General features: G+C 38.1%; 2 non-coding genes across 2 annotated transcripts; both read left to right on the top strand.

Annotated features, from left to right (window-relative positions):
• The first annotated feature begins 9,470 nt into the window (after positions 1-9,470).
• LOC116246543 (U1 spliceosomal RNA) lies at positions 9,471-9,630 on the top strand. The gene has a single exon (XR_004170727.2). It is a non-coding gene; the product is annotated as a U1 spliceosomal RNA (small nuclear RNA).
• A 1,243-nt stretch (positions 9,631-10,873) lies between these two features.
• LOC116246503 (U1 spliceosomal RNA) lies at positions 10,874-11,033 on the top strand. The gene has a single exon (XR_004170692.2). It is a non-coding gene; the product is annotated as a U1 spliceosomal RNA (small nuclear RNA).
• Positions 11,034-14,731: the final 3,698 nt, after the last annotated feature.

The raw sequence follows: 14,731 nt of genomic DNA, 5'->3' as shown, positions 1-14,731 counted from the left end.
GTTTGTGAATATATGCAAAAAGAGTATATTTTAGCTGAGTCTGATAAGTTGACATCCCTAATCATACACCACCGGAATAGGTAATACTAGCGGACTTCATTCACCAAAAGCTTAAACAACTAAATCAAGCCCTTTAGAAAAGTAAATAAAAGGTAAAACTAAAAGATAATTTATGAATATTTTCATTTAAGAAAGAAATCTTATTAAAATTTAAAATGAAAAGGTAATAATATAACATAATTTATGAATCTTTTCATTTAGGAAAGAAATCTTATTAAAACTTGGAAATAAAAATATAGGATTAAAAATAATTTATTAATTTTTCATTTAGGAAAGAAATCGTATTGACAATTGAAATTCAACAATTTGGTGATACATATATAAATTGAAAAATCCACCCCTGGCACCACCACTATTCTTGAGGATGAGAGAGAATCCCAAGCTTCTTTGAGCATTCATTCATAGATCTACTCTATTCTCTCTTTGCATACCACTCTCATTTCCTTCGAAGCTTCTTGCATGAATTTCTCACCTCTTATGTATGCTTCTTTAGTCTCTCTGTTGAAAAGAGAGAAAGAGAGAGAGAGAGAACACACTCACTTTATCATATTCGTTTTCGCAACATCTTCTGGCGGGTCCCTTAATAATATTTTTTAAACATTGCCCTAATCATGTAAAATTATATAAATGAAATATACATACTTGCTCTCCCACCAACGACAGACATTTTCGTACTTACTTCTTTTTTATAAGGGTGAGTGATTCATTCCACTGCCCATAAGAGAGGCCATTGGCCCCCCTTCTGTGCCCGCCCACAGAGTTTTTACAGAGCATGCTTCATACCCTTTTACGGGTCAGAGGTAGAGCACACTGGGACGTGACAGTGACCACTCCAACAGTGACCACTCCAAGACTCAAACCTGAGTTCTTAAAGGAGTCGGACCACCTTGCGCCCAGTACGCTACTACCTCTTAGGGTAATTTCTGTACTTACTTCACTTTACTCTTTTTTCATTCTTTCTTTGCAAGAGTCTAGGAGACCTAAACTATTTGTCTTGAAATAGAACACGAGCATCCCCTGAAGGTAAGTTCTGACAGATATGCCTAGCGATGTGCTTTTTTATATCTGTGCCTGTTACAACATGCAATTAACTTCCTAATAAAGCATTGTACAGTGTTTCCCAGTTCGTGGGCCTCCCTTGCTATGGACTGTTGGATGGGTAAAGGTGTACTTTATATATTTTTTGTAACACAAACACCATTATCACATGTTACAAATCTTTGTGAAAAACTTTGTGCTTCTTTGATGTACAAACTTATAATTGTACTCTTGTCTATGGTGAGGCACCCTCACCCTCCAGTTTAATCAAGAATGGATTCTTTCATGTAGTAACCGGTGTTGCAATTTGGCTGAGCTTGAAGCTAGCCCTAGATTGTTTACGACATTTATGGTTTGTTCCCAACGACGGACAACATCGGGTGTGGCTTATAAAAGGGGAATATGCACAGTACTTAGAATCAATTGGAAAAAAAGAATCTTGCCTAGGCGAGATCCATACACCTAACCAGGCTAGGCGATGGCTCAAAGCCTTCTACGAAAAGGAAAAGAAAAGGAAAGACATTGCCGTGTATATTAGAGCTGCATTGACAAAGGGGAAACTTTGTCAAGCTGGATAAATATGTAGCTGTGAGTGGGCTACATAAAATACTTGTTTTTATATTGACATTTTAAATTTAAATCTTTATAACTAATTTTCTTTAATAAAAAGTTTCTAATTTAAAAGCATTTACGAACTTATTTCCCACCGGACCCAAGCAACTTGGGCAGGTGAAGGAATATGTTGATGATGTCCATATAGGGGACACTGGCAGAAGCCCAACCGTTATCGTCATGGCCGTGCTTCTTCAGGAGGTTGCTTGTATCGTAGATGATGTATCCACTGAAGACGACTGTCCTGAGAATGCCGAAGATTATCGCGGTGACTTTGTGGAAGGGAAAAAAGATCAGATAAAGCCAAAACATAACCGAACTTCAATGCTTTTGACAAAATAATTGGAAAGAAAATAGAAGGAAATTTCTAATTGCAGGCATACCCCAAAGATGTCAAAACAAATAAAAGCCATCAAAAAACCACAGAGGAAAGACCCCACAAAGTAGGTATCATGGTCTTGCCGTACAGCCCAAAATACATAGAGAGTCAAGCTCACAGCCAGCAACACCGTTACACTCTTGGCTTCCAGGATGTCGCTGCCTGCTCCAACCAACAAAAAGGATTCAATGAAATTTTCACAAGAAGTTACAAAATTTAACACAATTAACATTGATAATCTTTGAAGCTATGAGGGTAGATGCTACATTATTGGTTGAATGCATGAAACAATATATGGTTCATTAAGAAAGAAGGACTTATAGTTGGACCGTAGGTCACAGTTTTGTGAAGATAGGGTACTAGTCCTGCAAAAATATGCAAGGGAGGTAAAATAGTCCAGCCATCTAGACCTTTGTTTAATCATGGCCTTATGGATCGATGCAGTGCTGTGTACCCACAAATCCAAAGATCCTGGATTGGGACCTCCAATGCCAGTTAGCTAAGGTTAAAAAGCCAAACATCTTAAAATGTTGTTATATGTTTTTTAAACCAAAACATGAGCATTTGAATGCCATAATTGTTCTTACGAAATATATTGATTTTTCTATTACTAAAATTTTGACATTGCAAGAGCTGTTACTTTTATTATTGAAATCACATTTACACTCATAAAATAATCAACATAATATATATTTTCTACCAATTCGCTCTTAAGGTCATACAACTTTATCGGTAACTTAAGTGGTTATATATATATATATCAGGTTACATGACGTGGCATGTGAAGTCACCAGAAAAATATTTTTTATGTACTTGGCTCGAGGCTGAGGTTCTAACTGAATTACCGAGCTGAGCAGGTGCTCACTCAAGTTGGAAGTACTCATATTCAAGCTCTCCATATGTGTATTCACTTTGAGGAATTTTCATATTCTTTTTTATTTTGGAAAAACATAAAAAATTGGAATTACAATATTCTTGGCCTTTTAATTCCAATATTCTTGGCCTTTTGTCTCCTACACGAAAAAAAACAACAAGGTTAATAACAGGTCGACATCCATAGGGATGTCAATATATTTGATTTGGATGAAACTAAACTTTACTTAAAAAATAAGACATGAAAAAAGAAAAAATTAATATCTGTTTAATTGGATTTGGTTTTAAGGATGACATCCAATAGGATTTATATTTTACATATATAAAAGTATCCGATTTTATTAAGATTCAAGTCAAATTATTTTTAAATAAATATCCTATATCCAATAACTTTACAATGTGAGAAATGGCTGGATCCGGTTGAGAACTCGATTTGGATGTGAAAGTAAAAGTCAGATTCAAGGCTCAAAAATTGTAGAATCAGATTTTAGATCGAATTAGATATAACTTTTCATTCAAATCTGAACTAAAATCCAAACATATGAATGTTAGGAAACATGAATGAACATCCCCACTCAGTCAACAAACAGCATCGGCAAATCAACGAGAAACGCAAACTGGAGGTTTACAAATTCATGGAGAGAAAGAGGATTCAGGTTACCTCTTGTGAAGGCACGTTTCAAGCCCACAAGGAAGCTTATGGAGATCCTAAAGAAACTGAGAAGAAGAAAACTGAGCAGGTTCTTTTCGCGGCAAAAGTTCAGAGGGATTAAAACTGCACGGGCCAAAATCAAAGAACAAGATAAATGAAGTCGATTGAAACCAGCATGTGATTCAGGAAAAATCTGTTTCTTGGCCCCGTCATTATTCAACAGTCAGAAACTTTCATGGTTCTCGGCAAACAAGAAACACTGAGAAACTGAAAATCCCCTCCGATCGCAAATTTTAATGAGCAACCAAAGCAAAGCCAGAGCAAATGCCAAAACCGTAAAAAAAATTTGGGAAAACAAGAACAATAGCAAATTCTTTCAAAGGGGACAAAGAGGGTAACGAGATGCGCTCACTGAAGAAGCGTCTAACTGTGGATTTCAACCCGGGGGTCATTACTAGGCTGTAAAGTCTGTAACCGAATGGACAGCCAAGACGATGGAGCAAACCAAGAGACTGATGAGGAGCTGAACGGAGTAGACCGCTTCGAAGAATGCCCATAGAAGCGAGGGGTCATCCTGAACGGAGAGGACGGAAGAGACCGCCCGAAAGAATACCCGTAGAAGCAAGGGGTCATCCGGACAGAGGAGACCGCCCGAAAGAATCCCCGTAGAAACAAGCGGCCGTTCGGGCGTAGTGATTGTGTTACCCCGGCCTCGATGTCGGTAGCTTGCATGTTGGGAGTCATGTCAATCACCCTGTTGGTGCAACTGAGAGCCTAACAGAGGAGCCCGCAGCGAGAGGGAGAGAGAGCAGTGGAACTCCACTCTTTCTTATGTTGTGTGCATGGTCAAGCTTGTTGTGTGCATGGTCAAGCTGTAGCTAAACGACGTTCTCATGCTAGCTTCGTGTTTAACGTCATTAGTGGAACATCAAAGTAGCATGAGAACGTCGTTTAGCTAAAGCTTGACTATGCACACAACATAAAAAAGAATGGAGTTCCATCGCTCTCTCCCTCTCGCGGCGGGCTCCTCTGTCGCTCTTAGTTGCACCAACAAGGTGATTGACACGACTCCCAACATGCAAGCCTCCGACATCGAGGCCGGGGTAACACAATCACTACGCCCGAACGGCTGCTTGTTTCTACGGGCATTCTTTCGGGCGGTATCCTCCGTCCGAATGACCCCTCGCTTGATAACGTCGTTTAGCTAATGCTTGACCATGCACACAACATAAGAAAGAGTGGAGTTCCACTGCTCTCTCTCCCTCTCGCGGCGGGCTCCTCTGTCAGGCTCTCAGTTGCACCAACAGGGTGATTGACACGACTCCCAACATGCAAGCCACCGACATCGAGGCCGGGGTAACACAATCACTACGCCCGAACGGCCGCTTGTTTCGATGGGTATTCTTTCGGGCGGTCTCTTCCGTCCTCTCCGTTCAGGGCGACCCCTCGCTTCTATGGGCATTCTTCAAAGCGGTCTACTCCGTTCCGCTCCTCGTCAATCTCTTGGTTTGCTCCATCGTCTTGGCTGTCCATTCGGTTACGGACTTTACAGCCCCAGAAATGACCCCCTGGTTGGAAATCCACAGTGTGATGCTCGTTAGACGCTTCTTCAGTGAGCGCATCTTGTTACCCTCTTTGTCCCCTTTGAAAGAATTTGCTATTGTTCTCGTTTTCCCATATTTTTTTTACGGTTTTGGCGTTTGCTCTGGCTTTGCTTTGGTTGCTCATTAAAGTTTGCGATCGGAGGGGATTTTCAGTTTCTCACTCGTTTGCTGAGAACCATGAAAATTTCTGACTGTCGAATAATGACGGCGCCAAGAAACAGATTCTTCCTGAATCACATGCTGGTTTTCGATTTGGGAGAAACTGATCGACTTCATTTATCTTGTTCTTTGATTTTGGCCCGTGCAGTTTTAATCCCTGTGACCTTTTGCCGTGAAAAGAACCTGTTTAATGTGTTATAAATAGTTTCTTTTAGAACTGTTATTTTTTATATTTAAAGACATGTTATTTGTTGCCTCTGTGTATGTGTGTACCTGTGTGTGTGGGGAGAGAGAGAGAAGGAGAGAGAGAGACAGCAGCTTACTTTCTATAATCTTCCACGTTGATAAACGTCCTTTCAGAAATAAGAGATGAACACAAGCTACTCATACATTTTTAACCTAACTCTTGAGAGTGAAACCGATTAAGCTACTACAATTCGAATGATTACATACTTTTTCATCTTTCATTTTGTGAACCTTTTTATCAGTCATATACTGGATAATTTTATGATTGGATGGTTATTTTTTATTTTGTATCGGTAACAACTACCATTGTAAATGGTATATTATCTTACTCAAAATTACGGCCAAACAACTAGCCATCGCAAATGTCTTGCATGATTTTAGGAACAAAAAAAACAAAAAACCATCCACCTATACAGATAGTTGACTGATTTCAGTTCTTAAATAATAATAATAATAATAATAATAATAATAATAATAAAGGGAGAGAGAGAGGGTGCATCGGTCAATCATGCCTCTCGATTTTCCTCTACGTTCTCTCTCTCTCTCTCTCTTTCTCAGAGGAGTTGAACGCTCATTACTCTGGAGAGCAATGCATAATGTCAGAATTTACAAGACAAAAGTAAACCATAAAATCAAACGCGCAAATTAAATTTTAAAGGTTTTATTATTGTGCTTGGATCTTTTGCCTCGTGCAATTCAATTTATATATCAGCTTTTAATATTTTGTTATTTTTATATTTCATGTATTTTGCCATCCCTCCATGCGGCCTCTCATCAATGCGGCCGAGGGTGGGAAACCAGATTCCTCCGAATGGCCGGAAGAATCCACGTTATTGAGATATATCTGAAACCACATTCGGTTAGGAATAAAACTAGACTTCTTAAATCATTGTTAAAGTATACTTTAAACAAAATATGAACGATCTAGAATCACTAATTCAGCATAAAAGGAGTCTTAGTTTCTGTAGTTTATATAAAAACTAAAGATTTTTCTAGTAGTGAAAATTTGACGCTATAAGAGCCGTTAATTTTTCTATAGAAACATTATTTGATTCAAAAAAAGGATCAACTTAATGTATATTTTTTTCGTCAAAATATTCTTTAGATCACATATGCATGGTTGGATTACAGAAAAAAAAAGTTTAAACAATCAATTTTGAGGAGTCTAGTTTTTATCTGTCAAGTGTCAATCTGATCTACCAATCTCTCTCTCTCTCTCTCTCTCTCTCTCTCTCTCTCTCTCCATACATATATAACAAAGGGGAAATGCCATCCACAATAATGGACTGCAAATTTTTTTTTTTGCAAAGGAAATGGTAAGACTCAGTACTTCGTTATAAAATGATTTGGTGCCACTACAACTCTCAGTACTTCGTTAAAGAAAATTGAAGTGGATATAATGGGGAATACGTTTTTGATGTGCACCATTCAAATTTTATTAAATTTTTATATGTTTGTGTGTTCAACAAAGGGGTAATTATATTTCATCATAAAGTTACAAAATAGTATAATTTTTAAATTTCTCCAAATATAAAATACAATCAAACAGCATAAAATAAACAACATTTTCATTTCCATCACAAACTTTCTTCCTAATGTTCAATACAATAACTAATCTTCACGCATACATGCATATTAATAATATACAAGAATAATTATTTAAAAAATTTCGAAAAAGACCCTGTTTTCTTTTCTTCTTCATCTACTTGTTCATCTTCACTTGATATCATGAATGTCTGAGAGAGAGAAAGGGTCTCGTTCCTGACAGCTTTGGTCTCCTCCCTCTTCCTCTCCCTTCCTCCTGTTCGTTGGTTTATAACTCTCTCCCTGGATCGCTTGATTGTGTTTCTTCTTTTAACTACTTTCTTCTCACAATTTGATCTCATCAGTTCTTGTTTTTTTACTTGTTGCCAAGCCACTGGCGCTGCCCTCATTTTTTGCCTCTCGTAAGTAATTTATATTTATTTTCTTGATGCCACCTTCCCTCTTTCCTTTCAGCTTGTACTGAAACTCTCGCGTATTGAAGGCGAAACTAACATATCTCATGCTTCGAATTTGGAAAGAGTAGGGTTGCTTGAACTCGTTTGTGAAGTCTGTTGACATGATCACGTTTGGATGAAAGGATCAATCTTAACATGACTGCACTTCCATCAATTTGTTTATTTCACTTCTTTTAAAGTCGTTATTTCTCAGTGGGTATTTATTACTTTATCATTGCCAGTTTCTTGCTAATTGGTGATTCAATAAGTAGTGTTTCTTTGCTTAGTTTATTGTTAAAATATATAGTAAAAGTCAACTTTCTTTATTGTGGCAACATTTTGGAGCTAACGAAACATTAGTTATTGATATTTTTGGACAAAAAGAAGAATTTTCAATTGCAATGTTGGCTTGAGAGTCATGACAACTTGGTTGAAGAAGACAATGAAATAAAAATCTAGTACATAATTCTAGCATTCTGAGTCTGCCATGAGTCGGTGGCGATGTATATCGTAGTTTGATGTGTACATCTCTCACATTCAACATAATCTGAATGTCGACTTCTCATGCTTAATGTTACATTTGCGTTTAACTTTCATATTATGGAAAAGAGGAAAGGAAGAAAAAGTTCACATAAAGCATGACTCGTCCTCATTTACAAGAAAAATGAGCACTCTCTATGCGCATTATTGGCTCTTCACATTTCAAGTTCATAAACAAATTGTTAAACCAAATTCTCATACATCGCAAGAGCAGAAAAGAGCTTTGATTCTCATGGGCAAGACTCTTTAAGCATTGGCCAAAAGCAAACAAGTTCTAAAGCTGCTCTAGCTAGAAAAAAAACGGTTTAGTTCCACGTCTCCTTTTGTGCTTGTTTGGTACAAAATATACTACAGGATAGTGGTTAGGGCTGTGCACGATCTAAGTCGATCTTGAGCTCGGTCAGCTGAACTCAACTCGCTCGGCTTGAGTTCAAATAGACCTGTACCAAGTCAGCTCGAGATCACTTGGATACACCGAGCTTCTGCTCAAGCTCGACTTGTTTAAGCTTGTATACCAACTCACCATTTGACTTTGACTATTTTTCTTGGTGTTAAATTTAATAGAAAAGAAAATATAACCTACAATAAACAACCTTACTCGAGTTTGTTCGACTATAAGCTCGAGTTTCCTGTTAAGCTCAAGCTGAACTCATTTACAAATAATTCGAGCTTAAGAAAGCGAGTTCGACCGAGCTCAAGTTGGCTCAATTCGTTGTATAACCTTAACAGTTAACAGTGGTGGAGTTAGTGGTGGAGTTAGAAATTTCTGACTCAATCTCCAAAGGGCGGACCCTTCAAAACATTAATAACAAAAGGGCATCAATATGTAAATAAACAGATAACCAAATCGAAGCATTAGTATGTTGAAACATAATTTGTATGGGTCAGTATGGGCAATTGCCCATACGTGCCTCGGGCACAGGACATTTATCATAAAATAATATATCACAGAAAATTCACGATCAAACGCTTTGGAACATAGCAACTAACACCAAACCGATAATCTGATCAATATTTTGTCACAGAACCGGCAACTAATTTAATAGAGAGAAAAATGGAGGCTTCACAAACTTCAATTCAAGATCGCGAAAAAGATAAACAGATACACGCTGAAGCCTGTATGGATGTATGGAATAAAAGCAAAAATCCCACTATGTTCGCGATATTTTTCGCGCTGCGAGAGACACCGCCGCGCGGATGTGCGGCAAGGAGAACGCAGGAGAACGCGGTTTAGATAGTGAATGGAATTTAGTCCTGTATCGATAATTTTGGGAGGGAATGGGAGCCAAGAACGCGTATAAAAGGGAGTTGAGGTGGACGGTGGAATCATACTTACCTGGACGGGGTCTATCGGCGATCATCAAGGTCGATGGCCTAGGGTGACTGCCTCCATTGCACTTGGGAGGAGAGTCATTCTACCATCTCCCCAAGTGGGAGAGTGGACGTCATAATTTGTGGTAGAGGGGGAACGCGTTCGCGCGACCCCCACCAATCTTCTTAATTTAATTGTTTCTTTCTGTTCACTTTAGCGTGAACTTTGATTATTTTGGCATCAACATTTCAAAGATTAGTACTGGTTATCATTCCCAACCTTCTCTTTTTAAAGCAGTGTTGGAGTGGTTCCAAACTAGAACTACTTTAATACAGTTTCCAAAACTTAGAAGAAGAAACGGATTCACAGTATTTGTTCTTGAATTGAGATGAGAAATAAAAAGAGATATAAGAGGTTTATAATCAGTGGGTGCTCTGATCCTACTACTTACTTGTTCATGCCTGTGAAACTGTATCCGGTCTAGTCTGATCCATATATCTCGCTGCGAAGATTTGATATTGCATCTAGTTTTAAAATAGATTAAGAAATTAAAATAACAGAAATCAAGAAAACTCAAGATAAACAAATTGGGAAAATAGTACCTTGGAAATCCAAGTTGAAGTGCACAGTTTGGCTGTGTGTATGTCAATTTCTGCCTTCTCTGGTTGTATAATTGCAAAAAATAAAGAATCCATCAAAAGCAAATCTGACGCGTGTGACCACACCTCAATAAACAGGCGCTGATGTTCACAAAATCGACTTTAAATGGGAACAGAAAAGCGTTCATGATTGACCAAGAAGAGTATTTTTCCTTTTCTGTTTGTATAAAAGCCTTTTAAACCTGTATAACCCAAATCCAGATACGGATACCGAACGGGTCTCATGGATCTTGTCTGACATCTACACAAACTTAGTCAGTGTACCGGATCGGTAACTAGGTTCATTCTTCTCCGTGAGATAGTTCCTCAAAAAAGAAAAAGAGTATTTGATGCATCTCTCATATCAACACATATAGTGTTGAATGTTGGCATCTCATACTTAATGTTAAAATTATGTGTTTTAACTTTCATATTACAGAAAATAAGAAAGGATGAAAAAGGTTCGTAGAATGCACGGGTTGCGCTCATTTTCAAGAAAAACAACCACTCTCTAGCTTCCTTCACATCACGAGTTCTTAAACAAATTTGTTAAAATCAAATTCTCATACATCTTAAGAGCAAAGAGATTCATTTCTCATTGGCAAGACTCTGTTTCAGCGTTGGCCAAAAGCAGGCACGCTAAAGCCTAGAAGGGTTTCAGGAGTAGACCTCGGGCGAGGATGTGCGGCCAGTGGAAGAAATTTAGTCCTGTATCGACAATCTTGGGAGAGAACGGGGCGAGGAACGTGTATTAAAGGCCATCGAGGTGGATTATTAAATCATACTTACCTGGACGGGGTCTATCGGCGATCAGCAAGGTCGATGGCCTAGGGTGACTGCCTCCATTGCACTTGGGAGGAGAGTCATTCTACCATCTCCCCAAGTGGGAGAGTGGACGTCATAATTTGTGGCAGCGGGGGAACGCGTTCGCGCGGCCCCCACCAATCCTTCAAAATTATAACATCTACCCTCCGAAGGTATAATCTTTTGTCTCATGATGTTACCTAAGCTGCAACTGTTTCTTCTTTGTTTTCAGATTTATGGCTTTTTATGTTTTTTTTTTCTCACATTGTTGCGCAAACAGAATTCCGTCTTTTCAATTCGTAGTGTTTTATGTGTTCCAAGCTTGTTTGTTACTTGTAAGAACATGACCAAGTCTTTCTTCCTTGCAAACAATCTTGTTGGATACTTCACCGTTTCTACCAAGTGGGTTTTGGAGGTGGTGAAGAAGAGTGCATCTACTAGATGAACATACTCAAGATCACCTCTGATCTTCCATTGGGTGCAATGAAACGCATCCTCAGTTGTGCACACACATATACACATGCAAACACTTGCAAGTGTCACTTTCACCACTCGAGTGAGAGGTCGAAACCCCTCCAAGTGCACACACATATAGATATGCTTTAGGGCTGTTTTAGCAAATGGATAGATACATTATTCAGGTCAAGTGTTGCACATGTCATTGTTTGCAGTTTAAAAAAATAACACTCACAAAACTGAAATGAAGAACACGTTGATAGCATTCTACTCAGGCCAACCAACTATTGTTATAATTCTTTGGGGCACATGCAAATGCCACTCTCTTTCAAATGAGATGTTAAATCAAACTAAATTGCCGGAGCAAAATATGCTTAATCATTCATAAAGATCCAAATGACGTTTCCTATTTCTATTTTGTTTTTTTTTTCCACGTGGGCACGTAAACAGAAGCAGACACTTTGAGTGCAAACACATACAAAATTGGTGTTCTTTCATATAATTGGACACAGTTTACCGCCACAGTTTTAATCGTTTCTATAGTTGAAAGAAGCCGGGAATTGAATACTCGGAATAAACAAGAAAGGAAAAGGAAACATCTAAAAATGTTTTGTTAGGATGTTAAAAGAATAGTTGTCAGATCGCTAGTAAAAAAAATCTGGGAAGAAGCAGATTCTTTTCCACAGAACATCCTGTTGGTAAGATTTCCGGCATCGGCCGATCCAAGAGTTGAAAAGAACAGGACTTCTGATTCAGTGATTGGCGCAACATCACCTGTCCATTCATGAATGGTCTTCTCAGACATGCTAAAACTTGTCTTTAGGAAAGTGTGGTTTTAAGATGGATCCAAAATGGGAAAAAAAAAGGAAGATTCACACGATCTGTTCTTGAATTGAAAAAAAAAAGAAAAAAAGAGAAATAGAAGAAGGCTTATAAAAAGCATCTACAATGGGCACAAACCCAACCCAAATGTAGAACTTCTTTACCTTCCTCAAGTTAGAGGGTATCAAACCAACCCCTGGTTTAAGTGGGTAGGGGCTTCTCTTCATCTAACTTGAGTATCGATGTTACTGGTCAGTTACTCATACTTGTGGTATTATAATGGATAAAGTCTGATCTATATGCGATCTTGCATCTAGTACATAAATAGACAATGAAATACGAAAAAAGAATAAAAAAATCAAGAATGTTTGGAGAAACAAACGGGAAAAGTCAAGAATGTCGGTTTCTGAATCACCGGATCCGGTACTAAATTCAAAATAAGCTAAATAGAATCCAAATCGTTTTTGAATTGGTAAGGCGAATAACAGGGAGGTCATAGCTGGTAGGCAGATAGTCATACTTCAATTTCCATGTACATTTTAGATGTGTTTGGAGGACAACCTAAAACGGTGTTTTGGATTCTAAAACACCGTTTAAGGTGTTTGGTGACAATGAAAACTGGGTCTTGAATGAAGGATCTTATGCACATCAGTCAGATCAGAAGTTTCGGCTTTAAAAAATGAGGTTCAGGTTTTCATTTTTTCTGCTCTATACCTGGTTATATGAGACCCAATTCAGAAGCAACTCTGCTGGGAGATTAGGCTTCCTTCCTTTTCATTACCAAAAAACAACAAATCAGAAACTGACAACATAGTCAAACAACAAGAACAGGCCACCTGAATGTCTACTCATGATCAGACTTCAGGAAAATGGTCTCATTGAACTTTGGTTGAGCGGAAAACACCCAAAGAAGGCTGCATCCCTCTCCCTTTTCCTGGAGTTCAAGGTTGTTTCAAAACTTTTATGTGGTACACCAGTCAACTAAAGCATCATGTTGCGACCGTTTTGTAGCTTAAAGGAGTGATGCCCATAAAAAGAAAATGAAATGAAGTAGGAGCTCTTACCAACCCACCACCCTGATCGAATAGATGTCCATTTTGTTCATCCTGAAGATATCATCTCTTCCACAAAGGAGGACATCGTTACTAATATATACCTAGCTAGCAGGATTCAGTTGCTTTAATCCATGGTGAATGTACAGAATTAAACTGATACACAGTAAAAGCTCGAACTCTTCTACATAGCTCAAGATCCTAACCTGTTAACAGACAATCCAAAATACTCCATCTCCATTGATACACTGAAAAAATTTAACAGACTGCCCATCACCACTTATGTCGGATTTGGAAAGGCAGGATTCAACCGGAATACGAGCCGCTTAACTTCTAACATCCAAATTAGCCCCTTCTGAAATTCTAGAAGTTGCAATTTTCTTTTTCTTTTTTTTTTGTTGATAATATTATATAAAAGCTGCTTCTCCTCTACCCTTTAGCACGCAAATCCCCAACCAAAAGAAAAAAACTTCAAACCCAAATCCGGCCCATTCATACCATAAGAAACAGGCTCTGTGCTTCGCAAAGATGATTTTAAATGTAAAACAGGCAAGCGTTAAACATTGACAATGAAGGATACTGCCCATTTCATATTGTGTAAAAGCCTTTTTGAACTGCAAACCGTAAAATCCAGGTAGGTAAGGATGTGAATGGGCTTCATGGATCTTGGTTGACAGCAACCAATTAAATTAACTGGTTTCCTTCTCCTCCACAAAGAGAGTTCCTTATAGAAAAAAAAAAAGGAGCCTGAAAAGGTAGAAATGAGCTCGCTTGGTGTTTTATACAGCACATATCGCCACTGGTGCCTGAGTATCTTATATCGACGTGCTGGTGGTTAAGGCAACGTTGTAAAATATCACATCGGATCTGATCCAGATATGCTGATACGTGGTGTATCACTCCAAAATCCCCGAATGATAAAAATAAGGAGACTTACTTGGCGACTGTATCTGTCAAATCGACCAAAACAGTCTCTTGTTGCAAAAATTAGTCATTATTATCTTTTGCAAAATTGTCTTAATATGTAAAAAATGACATAAAAAAAAGTCAATATTGTAACATTTAAAAGCTTCGTAATCTACCTAAGATTGTAAGCAATCTTGGGGGCATTTATTAAGAGAGTTGTTAAGTAATTGCTTTGATTCATATCTTTGAAACCCGAAAATGTTAGAATTTGGGTTCGGATTCATTAGATCAGGGGTTTGAATCCACTGTGGGAGTAGGTCGGGTCAGTAGTATCAAAGCCAGTTCAATATGCATATGCTTTAGAAGGATGTAGACTGTAATACCTCAAATGTTTACTTATATACATATAATATTGTGAGGAATCTAGTGAACTTATAAATGAGGTTGTTAAGTGATTGGTTGTTCCAATCTCTTTTTTTTTAAAAAACTAAAAATGAAACTGCTAGAAGGCAAGTTGGAATCTATCAAATTAGAGATCCGGTCCTAGTGTGAAAGTGGGTTGTCATAAATATCTGTGGACTCATGTTTGCAGCAAGATG

The sequence above is a fragment of the Nymphaea colorata genome, chromosome 1 (assembly GCF_008831285.2).
Source record: "Nymphaea colorata isolate Beijing-Zhang1983 chromosome 1, ASM883128v2, whole genome shotgun sequence".
Taxonomy (NCBI): domain Eukaryota; kingdom Viridiplantae; phylum Streptophyta; class Magnoliopsida; order Nymphaeales; family Nymphaeaceae; genus Nymphaea; species Nymphaea colorata.
The sequence above is the reverse complement of the archived record's forward strand: the minus strand, read 5'-3'. Positions and strand labels throughout refer to the sequence as shown.